This window comes from Bidens hawaiensis, unplaced genomic scaffold, assembly GCF_021521415.1.
Source record: "Bidens hawaiensis isolate Kalapana, Puna unplaced genomic scaffold, B.hawaiensis_p1.1 tig00021331_1, whole genome shotgun sequence".
Classification (NCBI taxonomy): domain Eukaryota; kingdom Viridiplantae; phylum Streptophyta; class Magnoliopsida; order Asterales; family Asteraceae; genus Bidens; species Bidens hawaiensis.
This window is the reverse complement of record NW_027493300.1, coordinates 89950-106610: the sequence shown is the minus strand read 5'-3', so window position 1 is coordinate 106610 and position 16661 is coordinate 89950.

The following is a 16661-nucleotide window of genomic DNA, read 5'->3' as shown; positions in this document are numbered from 1 at the left end:
ACAAAAAGGGTTTATTAGTACAAACAAAAGCGTCCTAAAATGCTATTTTATAGGACCTTTCATTTAATAGGACCAACGAGAAAAGCGTTTCATGTAAAGGGGTCGTAATAAATTTTGAAACTCAAAAAGCGTCATGATATCCCAAATAAGATTATGAAACCAATTTTATGGTCGTATAATTTATCCATTAACAACCCAAAAAGCGTCATAATAAAAACATATTATGACACTTTTACTATGTTTTGATATGTGCTTACCTAATTGTAAACTTTTAATACACATACAAGCGTCCTTAAAAATTAATTTATAGGACCCTGATGATGGAACATTATAGTACCAAGAAAAGGGTCATAATATCCCAAACAAGATTATGAAACTAAATTTTATGGTTGCATAATATATCTATGAACAACTTAAACGTCCTAAAAAACATATTATGACATTTTTACAATGTTCTAATGTTCAGGACAAAAATTTGAAGTCCTAACAAATCATATTATACAACCATTTATTAAACGTCCACACACACAATTTTACTATACTGTTATGGACATCTAAATATTGAAATAAATAAAACTTCATTATAACAAAAAAAAACTAAACATAAATAAGTTATAGCATTATCCAACATAAACTCTTGTAACATTCAACAAAAAAAATTAAAAGAAATAAAAGAAACCAACACCATAAAATCTCGAGTCATTATGTGTACGTCCTCAATCCTCACAGACTACCTACAAATAAACCACCCATGTATAAGCATTAAGTTCCATGTTATTAAAATTATTCGTATCACAAGTTTAACAAATACATACCGAGATGAATGGACAAGGCCATGCGATGGATGCACCAATACAATCTTGAATTGTGGAAATTAACCCATATGGTCTCACCAACATTTCATCTATTTTTATTGGCACTTGAACATTTACCTCACACCATTTTGGTCCAATCTTTGTACCACCAACTAGCTCATTTGGGTCCAAGCTCTTCACCCATCCTCTTGCTACAGGCTCAGTAGGATTTAGAATACTTTTGAGTCTTCTTATTTTTCGCACTTTTTTACAATAACTTTTGTCCATGTTGATAACTAAAGGAAAAACATAAAAAACTTGTAAATCAATAGTACTAAGTTGGAACATAAAATTCAAAACCCTCGTAACTTTTAAACGACCAACATACCTATTCGGTGACTTGAATGTAGGTAATTGCTATGTCAGCCGATCGTGATGTAGGAAAAATAGTTTGATACTAAGTACTCAGGTCATCTGTGATATAATGAACATAATTGACAGATTGCCTTCAAAACGATCGTATGTGTTAGATTAGATTGTAAATTCAATCACGGAATATACAGGGCGGGTGCCAAAAAAATTGAAAAAAAATTGGAGCGTGGACTGAGGAATTATTTAAAAAGATAGTTTAAGGGTGGAAAAAAAAACCTTAAAAGTGGGTAAAGATGTATTTATGTAACTAATTCTAATTTACACAAATCCTCTTAAAAACCAAAAATTACCTTGACCGATGACGGTTTCTGGACCCTGAAGGATTGCAAGGAGAGCGAGAACGGGACCGCGACCGAGATCGCCCGGGATAAGATCTCCTGCCTTCATGACCCGAGGGTCCCCTAGTTATTTTTTAAATAAACAAAATAATTAGAACACCATGACATATAAAACATAAAATGAATAAAAAGCGACCAGCGTGTGTTAATTAATAATTACCTAACCCTAGCTCTTCTACGCATCTCCTCGTGCATCTTTCTTGTGTCTGAAGCAAGAAAAACAGAAATCTCCCGACCAGCAAACATACGTCCATTCATATGATGTTGGGCTTCTACAACATCATACGGGTCCACAAACTGCACAAATGCAAATCCACGTGGCTTCCTGCGTATAACTGAAAGTATCTTTAACAAAAGCACCAAGTACACATAGGATTCTCGATAACATGCCAACCAATATCCGACACGAGTTGACTCACATTTTTCTTATTATACCTTTCTTATTATACATAAGTACATGGAAGCAGCTAAGATCCAAATGGCTGACCTTTTCCTCTACATTCAAAAATCTTGTAAATATTTGAACTTGAAATCAATGGTATCCAAATACAATACTTGCTTCAACTTCTTCTCAATTGGTGAGGAACCGATCGATTTATATAATTTCTCTTCATAATTTCTCGTCACATTAAGTTATGTTCTTATATGATATCGACTAGAAAGGGTCCTGTAACACTGAACATTTATGACTTAACTACAAATGTCCTATTAACTTATGTTATAATAAGACTTCCAGTGATCAAGTGTCCTGTTACATTACTACATAATGAGACACCAACAACTACATGTCTTATAAGTTACTTTATTAGGATTTAGATTATAAGTGTCTTATTAAGTTATATGATAATACGACCCCAAAGAATCATCCATCCTATTAAATAACTTCTTGGGACACCGGTTCTGTGGCGTACATTGTAAAAGGACCCCAAATGTTCATTGGTCCTATTAAATAGATTTTATGACCCTATTTTACAAGCGTCCCACACAAAAGGTCCTAAAAAGCCCTTTTTGTTGTAGTGACTATACCCTTGCCCTTACGTTTACACAAAGTAGCTGGACGAGCTGCATCATGACCATCTCTCCCATTTCCACCATGTTCACCATCACCACCATCGTTCCCACCTTCTCCACCTTCACGTTCTGATTAGAGTCGTCGTGGATTCAACGATCATTAGGTGGACATACATAATCAGGTCGAGCAATGTAACCTATCGATCTCTTAAACATTGGCATGTTCTTTGAAGTTGACCACGATAAGTTCTTAAACGCTTCATTGTTTCTTCGCTCATGTGTTCCAACATCATGATATCATCCATCAATTTTGGATCTTTCACCAAGTTTGGTTCCAGGTTGTCAATAATAAGATGCAAGAACCTCAGGTACATGAGGAACGTGTTCTTCACATGGTGTGTGGTGCAGTTCTCCTTGATATGATAAAACACAAACTCAGAGAAGCTAAATGGCTTGTTCAGTACTAAGGCTACGGATTCAGACTGTAGCATGATACGACATTCGTCGAAATCACCTTTTCTTCCTCAGAGACAATGTATAAGTACGTGTAGTAGGTACTTATAATGCTCGCAAAAATAAGCCTTATTGTACTGCGACTTCTCAAGATCACCCTTGTACTTCAAACTCCTAAACAACCCTTTGATAATCTCTTTTTCAAACTCACAACGTCATCTACAGTATCAGGAAATTGTAGTACCTTGTGTATCACGTCTACATCAACAATTATCTTCTTGTTCTAAATCTCTGCCTCGATCTGCTTCTCTTCGGCATTATACTTAGCAGTATCCCAAAAAGGACGAAAACTGCTAAAGTATATCAGAGTGTTAGCCGAGATACCGTAGAAAATCCTCGATCGCTCTAGATAATCGATCATGCTACCAAACATCAGTCTCCCAAAGAAATCATCGATCAAGAAAGCACAGATATTGTGCTGCTTTTCGTAAGATATCTTGACAACCTGAACCCCTTCTTCAACTTGCTAATCTACAAGTCGAGGTTCTTCTTGAGCAAGAGGAGCATCGATATTTAATTCATCGGCCATATCTGTAGGAACCGAACAATTAATATCCAAATTATACCTTAAAATAAAAATTCACCAATACTTGGTAAAATTTTCATTCTGTTCAAAAGTGAATAATCTTTCATTCGTCACTCATTCGTTACTTTAGTCTAAAGAATGATCACATTCGTTATAGCAATTTAAACAAATTAGTCCATTCGATAAGAATAATTTTCAAAGTTAATGAATGATACTTATTCGTTACAGTTTATAATGAATGAAGTCTCATTCGTTATCAATATCACGAATAAACTTCTCATTCGTTACAAAGAACGAATGAAAAAAGACGAATGAAAAAATTTGACTTTAATTTGTCAAAAGTCGAATTTGCGAAGAATACAAAAAGTCAACATGAAATTTTGAATTTACCATTAAGCTCAAACATCAGTTTTATAAATTGAATTTTATATCAAACATATCTAAATTATATTGACTATAAACCCTAACAATCAATTTGATTAAAAAGAGATAATTCAATGGTTATTTAGTCAATTTTATGTCTGTTCACGTTAGAATCTAATAAAATCCATAAATCTAGTAAAAAAAAACCGATCAACAATACATCATTGAACTCCTCATTACTTGCAGAATACGAATAAACACTCACATATCGAATTAACAAGGTTTAGGATTTTAAAAAATTTGGGCAGAGTATCTCTTAGTATTATCTCTTTTCAAGGTTAACAGTGTTGAACGAATGAGGATTCATTCGTTTCATCTTGGTTTATATATGCGGTACACTTGGCACGAGACACTAGACAAACGATAGGCTCATTCGTTATGTTTAAAACATGAATGATCATTCATTCGTGTGCTCATTCATTAACATATTTAACGAATAAACTCATACGTTAAAACATAATGAACAACCACTTATTCGTTATTCATTCATTAAACTGTTTCAACGAATCAATATCCATTCGTTATCAGATAGAGGAAGAGAATGTGTATAGATAACGAACGTAATACATTTGTTATCATGTTTTAACGAATGTTCATTCATTCGTTATTTACATTAACGAATGAATACTCATTCGTTACTACAGTGTAACGAATGTTGAAAATACATTAAAAAAATTACTTTTTACCATTTCAAATCAATTAATTAACTATCAAAACCAATGTTTTGATAAATTTTACTTTAAAAGTACATTAAAATTTTACCCAAAAGGTAAAAATATTGCGCTAAAAACACTCACGTTAACAAATTTAACTTAAAACGTGGGAAAATCTTTTTCTTTTCGAATCTTTTATCCACATAGCTCGGTAATAAAAAATAATATAGATAACTAAATCCTTTTGAGTTTTGAATATTTTTAAATTAAAAACTAAAATAAATACTAAAAATAAACGAAAAAATAAAAAAATGTAATCTACAAAAGTAGTACATTTTTTTATGATTTGATCACAGAATCATATTAATCAAGAAATTCATCCATAAAAGGTTTATCTTTCAGCTTTATTATGACTGGTGTTAAGTCAGACATTGAAATTGTTATCCACTTAAATCTTATAACAAATATTTCAGGAATTTATGTGATATTTTTAAAGTTCAATTAGGGCACAAGATATCAGAAACTATCAGTCTCTAATATCGATTCAGGCTTAATTTGATTTTTACCATGTCACCCCAACTTGACTTAAACCTTAGAAACAACAAATAAAAACATTTTACATTTTATTAGCTTCTACTAGCACCAACCTTCACAACAAGATATACCCTCGTTATCAAGGAAAACCCTAAATAAATTGTATCCCCAGGGGTCTGTTTCTTATTGGCATTAAGAAGCGCACAAGGGAGGAACAATGTATGACTGATAACGTGGTTGATCAAGCCAGTAATGAATTTGTACAAAGTACAGCGGCGATCAAGTTTAATAACTTATAATGGGTTCACTTATAAAGCAATTTAATATTCACATTTGTGAGTACCAAGATGATAAACCACATAAAAACCCATAATGTAAAGAAGTTTAAAGCATCCCATCAATACATGATTTAGGCCATAAGACCATACACAGTTGATGATCCAAATACTACCAAAAGCTTAAAACATTTCAAGATTTTGATTTTTGGTGATTATACTGAGACATAAGGCTTGTATGACATGCTATTACATTTTTTTCTTCATCACCAACACTTTGTAAGAGACTAACACCTCTTTCAATTTGGCAACGTTATGTGTATATCACATGCTCTACCTTACTCGTTTGTTTAATACCTACCAATGCACCAATACAATTAAGCACACGCTCTTTTATGCCTACTTTTATACTGAAATTTAAAATATAAATGATCGATATACTATCATTTTGCCTCTTTGCTTCAAAACTTATTAAGAGGAGCACATTTTTTAATGTTTTTGAATTTTTATAATAGCTGTATGTTTTTGGATTTTATCTGTACAATCATAAATCACAACATTTTTGTAGTTTCTCATTTTTCTCCCCCTAAACAAGAAAAATATTAAAGAAAGAAAAAGAAGAAACAAAACTGTACAAAAACATAAAAATGATTACCCGAGCTTTGGGATATCAACAAATGATTTTAAACGATTTAAACAAAGCAAAAATTTAAATCTCGTTTTATCAAAAGCTTTGGTAAAAAGGTCTGATGATCCGTGTGAACTTTTTCAATATCAACTAATTTCTTTTCATAACAGTCAAAGATAAAATGATAACTAATTTCAATATCTTTTGTTTTAGAGTGGTGCATGGGGTTCTTCGTGATGCATATGGCAGCAGAGTTATCGATAAACATAGGAGTAGTAAGAAACTTCAAACCGTAATCCCGCTAATGTTGTTGAATCCACCAAACCTGTGAACAAAAACTCGACGCTGCCACATATTCGGCTTCGGTGGTAGAAGTAGAGACTGTTGTCTACTTCTTACACTGCCAGGAAACAAGCCAGTTTCCTAAGAACTGACAACCCACCATTGTTGACTTAAAATTGATCTTGCATCCTCCGTAGTCGGAATCTAAGAAAGTGGTAAGATCAAAACTATCATCCTTGGGATACCACAACCCGATGTCAGGCTTACCGCTCAACTAGTGAAAGATACGCTTCACAGCCTCCAGATGAGTCACTCGGGGACTCGCTTGATACCTGACACACAAACAAACAACAAGCGTTATATCAGGACGTGATGCAGTTAAATACATTAACGAACCAATCATTGCTTAGTAAAGGGTCGGTTCATCAGTGTCCTAAATTCGTACGATGACATATTGTGACCCACGGGAAGAGGAGTAGAAAGGACTTTTCCGGCAATTATCTTTAATCGGCTCAAGACATCATTCACATACTTCTTCTGATGGATAAAAATCTCGTCTTCAAACTGATGAACCTGCAACCCTAAAAGAAACTCATTTGTTCCATAGAGCTCATCTCGAACTTGGTCTGTATCGACTTCTTGAAGTCCTTACATTACGTGTCGTTTGTTGATCCAAATATGATGTCATCAGAATAAATCTAGAGAAGGAGCAAATTTTCTTCGACAGTCTTATAAAAGAGAGAACAATCAACAGTACCTCGTTTGAAGCCACTATCGATCAGATGGTCAATAAGTGTGCTATACCAAGCTCTCGAGGCTTGGTGAAGAAAATATAGAGCCTTGTTTAAACGACAAACACGCTTAGGATAGTCCGGATCTTCAAAATCAAGAGGCTGCTTCACATACACCTCTTCATGAAGTTCCCCGTTAAGAAACACACTCTAAACGTCCATTTGATAAACTTTGAAATTTTTAAAGGCTGCTTAGGCTAGGAAAATACATATATCCTCCAGTATCGCAATAGAAGCGTATACTTCGGTGTAATCCATACCTTCTTGCTGATTGAATCCTTACTCAACCAACCGTGTGTTATTACCAACAATGACCCTACGATCATCCTTTTTTCACTTAAAACCCATTTTGTCGGGATAAGCTTTTTAACTCGATATGGTTTTTTAATGAGATCCCATACACCCATTCGCACAAAGTGTTGCAACTCTTCCTACATTGCTATTGTAACATTTCGGGTTTTTCCGTTTTCTTTCGGTTTGTAATCATTACCCGACTCGGGTTCGAGTTCGGTTGTCTTATCAATAAAGTTCATTGTTTTTTTATCATTTTACTTATTTATTTATTTTATTTGATTAAAACTATAATTCTTGTGCAATATCTACCCCCAAACTAACAACTGATCCATTTTGCATCCAACCTCAAAGACCAAGGACCCAATTGCAATAATTATTAAACCTTTTTCCCTCCTCTTCACCCTCTCACGACACCGACGCCATACCCCCCCCCCCTTCAATTTTGGACTCGTTAAACGCGTAATTGATCATACCATATTAATCGTTACCTTAATTCGATCTTACCGACACTCATAACATGGTAAACTATGAACAATTGACGGCTATGAACACTAAAACAAAGCGCGGACCAATTGACTCCTAAAACACTATAAAAAATCGTTTATGTTTCAATTAAACAAGTCCGCAGCATCATTCAACCATCGCTAACCTTACCCCATAATTAACTGGATTATCGTGACCTGTTGATATCTCGTTCATCACCATCTTTGGTCGGCCCTGTTTCTTCCTCGTTCTCCCGCTTCTGTTCATCATACAAGGTAATTAGACACATGTTTGGGATCACGATTTGGTGCTGATCATTAACACTGTGGTTAATTTGATCAGTTATAACCTATTTGATCAAATCGATTCTAGGGTTTGGTTAATCAAAGCTGGTTGTTTTTTTTGTGTTTATAATTAATGGAAACTAAATTTGTTTGCAAGTAGCAGGATAGCCCAGCTGGTTTGACACTTGATTATGGGGGCAGAGGTCGAGGGTTCGAACTTCTGCCATCCCGTTTTCTTTTATTTTTTGGTAAACAGTCATTAAAATCATTTTTATTAATAATAATATTAATAATAATAATAATAATAACCAATCAAGACTATTTTAATAAATACCGACTTTATGAAACTCGTTTAACTCACGTTTTCGTTCATGTATATACATTTATATACTAGTATTAAAGGATTGATAAAGAAATTGTTATTTAATATCTATTATTTATAAAATTTATTTAAAAATAAATCTTTATCAACAATAAAAATATATATAAATACATTAAACGTATTTTTAACTAAAATAAACATTTAAAACAAAACTCTTTTCATAATTTATCCAACAATTTTATAAATATTTACTTAAGTATTTTTATGTAATTTTATATAATTAAATCATATTTATTATAATAAAACTTGATAATAAATTAACGAAATAAATAGTTTTTGTAAGATTTCACTCGATCATTTAATCCCGAACCTCTATCTAGTTTTAGTTTCGTTGTTGAATTCTTATTTTATTTCTGTAATTAATATTACTTAGGAAATTCGTTTGTTGATATACCTCGTCGAGCGTGGTTTATCGCTTTCTTGTTGTATTCATTCCCGCTTTGCTTATTTGATTAGGTGAGTTTACATATACCCCTTTTTCATCTTTTAATTTTTGGGGGTGGCATGTATACCCTATTTAAATTACACAATTTTATTTATTTATCTATTCATAACACAATTCAATATATGTCGATGTGATTATTTCATGCTTTATGATAATGCTCTATGTGCAAGTGTGATCGACTACAGACGTTTAGAACAATCTAATTACTCACGGATTTAAACATGCTAAAATGGAACATAACTCAAGAACATGACCTTAACCAAAACCATATGATTGAGTTAAAATAAAATTGTTCCAATATTCAAATACAAAATTTGATCAAATCCAATCACTAGAATATCGAAGTCCTAAGGCGCAAGTTTGACCCTCATGCTTTGGCCTTTCAAGGAGCTTCGTGAGTGGATCCGTAATGTTTTGATCAGTGTGAACTTTGTGAATACATATCTTTCCTTTTTCAACTTCCTTGATTTGAGCAATCGCACCCTCGTTGTCACAAAAGATTTCTAGAGGGTCCTGAATGGTATGGACTACCCCTAGATCGGAAATGAACTTTCTAATCCATGCAGCTTCTTGAGCTGCCAAGGAGGCGGCGATGTATTCTGATTCAGTGGTGGACAAGGCTACCACGTCTTGTTTTGCACTCTTCCAAGAGACAGCACCACCATTTAGAACGAAGACATATCCCGATTATGACCGAGAATCATCTCGATCAGTTTGGAAACTCGCATCAGTGTAATCCTTTACAACGAGTTCCTCCTCACCAGAGCCATATATCAAAAACATATCCTTAGTCCTCCTAAGGTATTTCAATATGCTCTTAACCGCCATCCAATGGCTGGTTCCCGGATTTTTTTGGTATCTACTTGTCATGCTCAAAGCGCATGACACATCCAGTCTGGTGCAAATCATGGCATACATGATGGATCCTATAGCAGACGCATATGGGATTCCATTCATTTTGTCTTGCAAATCCTTTGAGCTTGGACATTAAGAAGCATCAATATTGTTCCTCTTTGAATGGGTACGAAACCTTTCTTAGAGTTGTCCATCTTGAACCTATTCAAGATTTTGTCAATGTATGCACTTTGATTCAAACCTATCAACTGCCTTGCTCTATACCTACAGATCCTTATTCCCATAATATAGGTGGATTCACCAAGATCCTTGATGGAAAAGAAACTTCCAAGCCAGGCTTTCACACCTTCCAAGGTTGGAATGTCATTTCCAAATAGTAATATGTCATCGACATATAACACCAGAAAGGTAATGATGCTCCCACTAGCTTTCTTATACACACAAGCTTCATCAGCGTTTAAGACGAATCGGAATTTCTTAACTTCATCGTCAAAACGGTGATTCCAACTTCTAGATGCTTGTTTCAATCCATAGATTGATTTCTTTAACTTGCATACTTTATTAGGATGTTGTGGATCGACAAAACCTTCAGGCTGAACCATATAGACATCTTCATTAATATGTCCATTTAGAAAAGCAGTTTTGACATCCATTTGTCATATTTCATAGTCATAATATTAGGCTATGGCAAACAATATCCTCATAGACTTTAGCATCGCCACGTGCGAGAATGTTTCATCATAATCAACCCCTTGAGTTTGAGTGAAACCCTTTGCTACAAGTCTAGCTTTATAAGTATCCAAGTTTCCATGCATGTCTGTTTTCTTCTTGAAAACCCACTTACTTCTAACCAATTTGGAATTTAGAGGTGATACAACCAAGTCCCATACTTGGTTGTCATGCATGGATTGCATCTCAACGTTCATGGCTTCCAGCCATTTATCACAATCAGATTGTGACATTGCATCTCAGTATGTGGTGGGTTTAGTTCATCAGAATCTACCACATAGCATCCATCCATGAAAAATCCATATCTTTCTGGTGGGGTGCTAATTCTACCAGATTTTCGAACGTTTTGCGTGTTTTGATCAACCATTTGATCATCATCAACAACCTCTTGTTGATTACTAGTGTCAACCAAATGTGTATCGGCTTGTGGTTCTCGATCCTCTTCGAGTTCCACAGTTCTATTTGCTCCTTCCCTAAGGAATTTTCTTTCCAAGAACACAGCCTTTCGAGCAACAAACACTTTATGCTCGTTTGGATTGTAGAAATCATATCCCATCGAATCAAAAGGATATCCAACAAAATTACACATAGTGGATCGGCTTTCATGTTTGTTTCGGGTGTTGTTCTTGACATAAGCCTCACAACCCCATACCCTTAAATATGATAACGATGGAACCCTTCCATGCCATATTTCAAAAGGTGTCCTTTCCACTTTCTTGGTTGGTGCCATATTTAGAATACGGGCTGCGGAGATCAATGCAAAGCCCCAAAATGATAGAGGTAATGAGCTTCTAGCCATCATGGATCGAACCATATCAAATAGAGTTCGATTCCTCCTTTTAGACACACCAATATGTTGTGGTGTTCCGGGTGGAGTAAGTTGTGAGACAATCCCACAACTCCTTAGATGATCTAGAAATGCATCATTGAGGTATTCACCTCCTCCATCGGATCGAAGTACTTTGATTGTTTTATTGAGTTGATTTTGTACTTCATTTTGGAAGACTTTGAACATTTCAAATGCCTCATCTTTGTGTCTTAACAATAACACATACCCATAGCGACTATAATCGTCGGTAAAGGTAATGAAGTATCTTTCACCATTCCTTGTCATTGTCTTAAAAGGACCACATACATCTGAATGTATGATACATAATAAGTCTTTCACCCTTTCATTAGTTCCACTAAAGGGCTCCTTGGTCATCTTTCCCAATAAAGAAGATTCGCACTCATCAAATGAATCATCATTTGATTTCAAAAGACCATTCTTTTGAAGTGTATGAATGTGATCCTTGTTTATGTGACCGAGGCGACAGTGACAAAGAAAAGTTTTACTCAAATCCAATTTGAGTCTTTTGGTGTTAGCTTGGTACAACAAGTTATTAATGGATGTATATCATGAACCAATTCATAAATGCCATTAAACGGCATTGCTTTAAAATAAAAGACATCATTCATGAATGCATTAAAACCATTGTTTACAAACTTGAAATCATAACAAATGTTGTCTTAATACAGAAACAGAGATAATATTCCTAGTCAAACTAGGAGAATACAGAATGTTTTTCAAAAGAACTTCCAAACCATTCAGAAGCTTCAAAACATAATCTCCTCGGGCTTGGACGTCAACCTTTGCTCCATTGCCCATGAAGAGACTTATATCTCCTTTCTTGTAATCACTTCTTCTTTTGAACCCCTATAATGAATTGCCGATATGAGTTCCACATCCGGTATCCAATACCCATGTGTTAGAAGAAATAATATTAAGATAAATATGGATCATGAAAGTTGTACCTGAGGTTTGCCCCGCATCCCTCTTAGCTTTCAACTCTTTGAGATAGGTCGGATAATTTCTCATCCAGTGACCTATCTCCCCACAACCAAAGCACGGATCCTCAGCGCTAACCTTTAGCTTCTTAGGTTTTGGTTCCGCCTTTGCCTTTCCCTTAAATCCCTTCTTGACTTGCCCCTTACCAACGGCAACCTTTGCCTTTGGTTTCGGTTGATGCCTCTTCTTCAAGCCACCCTCATTGATCGTGAGAATGGGTAAAACCTTTTTACCCATTCCGGCTTCGGCTGTCTTAAGCATTGCATCAAGCTCACCAATGCTTTTGTCCCATCCGTTCATGTTGTAGTTCATAATGAATGTCTCAAACCTTTTAGTTAAGCCGTTTATGATCAAATCCGTGACTAACTCTTTTGAGACGGGATAGATAAGCTGTTCAAGCCGATCAATGTGGCTTTTCATCTTAAGTACATAAGATGAGACAGATTGGGTTTCTTCCATATGACATGCATGAAGTGCTCGAACCGTTTCGAAGCGCTCTACCCTAGCTTAAGTAAGGAACATTTCCTTAAGCTGGGTGATCATGTCATACGCCCCATGATTCTCAGAATCCTTTTGGATGTCGGGAATCATTGTTCCCAACATGAGGCAAGAATCTTGCACCGAATCCTCGATGTATTTCAACCAATCCGCATAGGCATCCAAGTTGTTGACATCGGGTTCATCGGGAATAGGATCATCCAAAATATAGGACTTCTTCTCTTGCTTGAGAACAATTCGCAAGTTTCGATACCAGTCCATAAAGTTGTTAAAGTTTAGACGATTCTTGTCCAAAATGGATCTCAGTGATAGAATATGCACATGAGGGATAATAGCGTTCTGAGGATTGTTTGCGGTCATCTATAAAAGAATTTAACAAAGTTCAATTTAGTATTTTCGATATCAATAAATTTTAATCATTAATACCCTTTAATGTCTCCAAGACAATTATTGATTAAAATCTAGAACCCAACGTTTCATCCAAATAGTAGTTAGATGACCTTTATCCCACTATTCGAATTAACAAGGTAGACAACGTTTGACGATTACAACCCTTTGCAACTTCTAGTTTTATGGGATCGGTTAAACATCATATGTTTAGTTGGCATGTTTAATCCCATCAACTTCTTTGAACGCCATGTTCCAATGACCCTATAACCATGGTTTCCAAATCAAGTCGTCATACTTACACACACGTGTGAGTTTACACATACAAGTGGTTAGGTGACCTCATCCCACAAGTATTGTAAAACCACCTCAAGATCATAAGTTTTCTTGAATGTGGTTAGGTGACCCTTACCCCACATCAAGTCTACAAGTGACTTAAGTGTCGTATAAAAGGATGGTGTTCAACTTGTTTTAAAAGGGATTTTAGTTTTCAAAAATTCTAGATTGGAAAACTATTTAATGTACCTTCCATTTGCATGCATTCAAATGTATGGTACCTTTGAAAACCAATTTTAAAATTACTTTAAATAAAACCCATTTTATTATGAAATCATTAATAGTTAATAAAACCAATTTTATCACTTAATAATTTCAAATGAATCACTTTTATGCTAGTTGTCGATTATAATTGTTAACATCCAAACATGATAAAACAATAAACATAAATCAACCACACAAGCATAAAATACAAACACAAGTCCATAACCATAATCACCTAGAATGACAACACTTGTTGACTGAAACAAGTGTGCCAAATGGTCTCTCCTAAGGGACGAGAATGACACAAGGCATGTGTCGGTGAACTCCCACTTGATCCTGCATCCATATGCTTCTAGTGTCCACCTTGTGTTGTGACTTCCACTTTATTTGGGCTTCCATTTGGGCTCCAACTTTGCTCCTAGCTTCCATGGGCCTCCAAGTTTGGGCTTTGGTCATTTGGGCTAAAATCCCATCTTGGACTATGAGGTCCATTGGCCCAAAACCAAAACCGTAACCTTGTTGCATCTTCCTTTACAAAAGAATATATCCTAATACATTTTTCACTAATAAAAAAATACAACTAATCTACTTATTATTACAAACCAATATGAAATAAAAAATAGATTACAAACCCAAATGAATGAATATTACAACCAAATTGAATACTGAATAAATCACAACACAAACACACATTCAAAGGTCATGGCTAGGTTATGAATATCCAAATGCACATACAAATATGCAAGGTCTTAGAAGACCAAAATGGTTCCCCTCTTACCCATAAAACTTTCGGCCAAGAGAAACAAAACCTAAAGTTTCGGGTATTGTCCAAACAAAATAATTAATCGTCTATATGACTTAATTATTCAAATTATCACATGCATGTAAAGTATAACCTTGAGAAACCAAGGGGTAACCAAAAAAACAAAAAAAAAAACTTTTGGCTATATGGTGAACCACACCATAAAACCTGAAAGTTTTAGATTTATGAAGCATGTATCCGTATAAGCGGCTCTCTGATACCATTGTTGGGTTTTAGCAAGATTATCAAAGCCCAAAATAACCCTTTATTAAGGAAGACGCAGCGGAAATAAAGTTTTAAATCTTGTTAACCATTACACATAAACCCGTTTATGTTAAACCCAATCCAGGATCCATATACGACATGCATGCTATCAAAACACAACCACGAGTGTTAACATACATACCTTCAAGTCTACGGATTTGAAGGAGATGAATGAGGTTGAATGACAAGCTTCCAATGGAGGAAACCTCAAGCTTGTATACCCAACGAGCTCCAACAAACACCTTGGTTGCTAGGGTTCTAACACATGATGAAAGAACAAACCCTTTTGTTCTTTTTCTTCTTCTTGTTCTCGGCTCCTAATGGAGAGAAAGAGAGAAGAGATGTGTGTGTGTGAGAGAAGGTGTAAAATGTTGATGCAACCAAGAATTACGATCTACCAATTACACACCTTGCATGTATTGGAAGAAACAAAAGGAGGAGAGAGGGGAGGGAAGGTTTTTCCCACCCAAATTTCAAATCACCTTTTATTACTTACCATTTATTTACTTATAATGTTTATGTTATAAAACATAACATAAGTAACATGCAATATGTTATTTAACCAATTTAAATAATATCTCTCAAATTATAAATTATCCATATAATTTATTTAACACACTATTGCATATATTTAGAAAACCAATTTCCAAATATAATAAGTGCTGATATATATTATTTAGATCATATCTAATAATAAATATCGTGGCATTTGTCTAGCTTGTTATTGGGTATGACCCGACTTGGATCAATACGTACTAGCCACATCAACTCTAATATGTGTCTTGGGCAGATCGATTCCAACAAAGTCAAATCTGCCTTATACGGTGTATTATTTTATTTGACATATACGCTGACATCAAATCAGACTTATATGGTGTAATATACTTTTACGCTGGAATGCATACGTTGATTAAAATATAATCAAAAGGTTCCAATGGAGTTATTGTAGATGCGTTTTCCAAGATATGCAGACAAATGGGTGGATGCAGTATTAATGGTTAGAGTTACAATCATATATATGTGATAAGTTCTTAAAACTCTTTAAAATGTTCATCTCGGGTTGTTACAAAATCAAAGTTGTGAGTATAATTGTGTGATAATCAACTGCAGTTATATGTTTATTTTCAGTATGATGATTAACATAAATGATGAATTACATTATTGATTAAAAAATGAGTTTGATTTTGTTGGTTATGGTTAAATGGGTTTTCAATGTTTTCTAAAAGCATTGAGTTCAAAATTTTTTGCTCAAATTCTTGTAAATAAAGTCAAACTTTCTGTATGAAGAGTCAAAACTAAATGATAAGGTTTTATTTCACAGAGAAATACTTATACGGCATGAAAGTCAAATTGTTACAAAGGGTATATTGGAAAATCAGATTGATTGTTTGTTTGTAAAATTTGCAGATGTTGATGGTTTGTAGGATGATTTGTAGGATGAAAGAGGATGATTTGAAAGAGGATGAAGATGGAAAAGATGGATTTTCAAGGATTTACAAGGATAGGAAGAAAAAGTTAAATCCAAGAACATGGGTTGCATATAATCTCCTAAAAGACTGTATATTTGTGCCTATAATGCAATATGTCAGAAAATATTGTATATAATCAGATGCTATGACGGTGACATTTGAAAAGTGTTGTTCACCATCTAAATATTAGATCCGATCAAG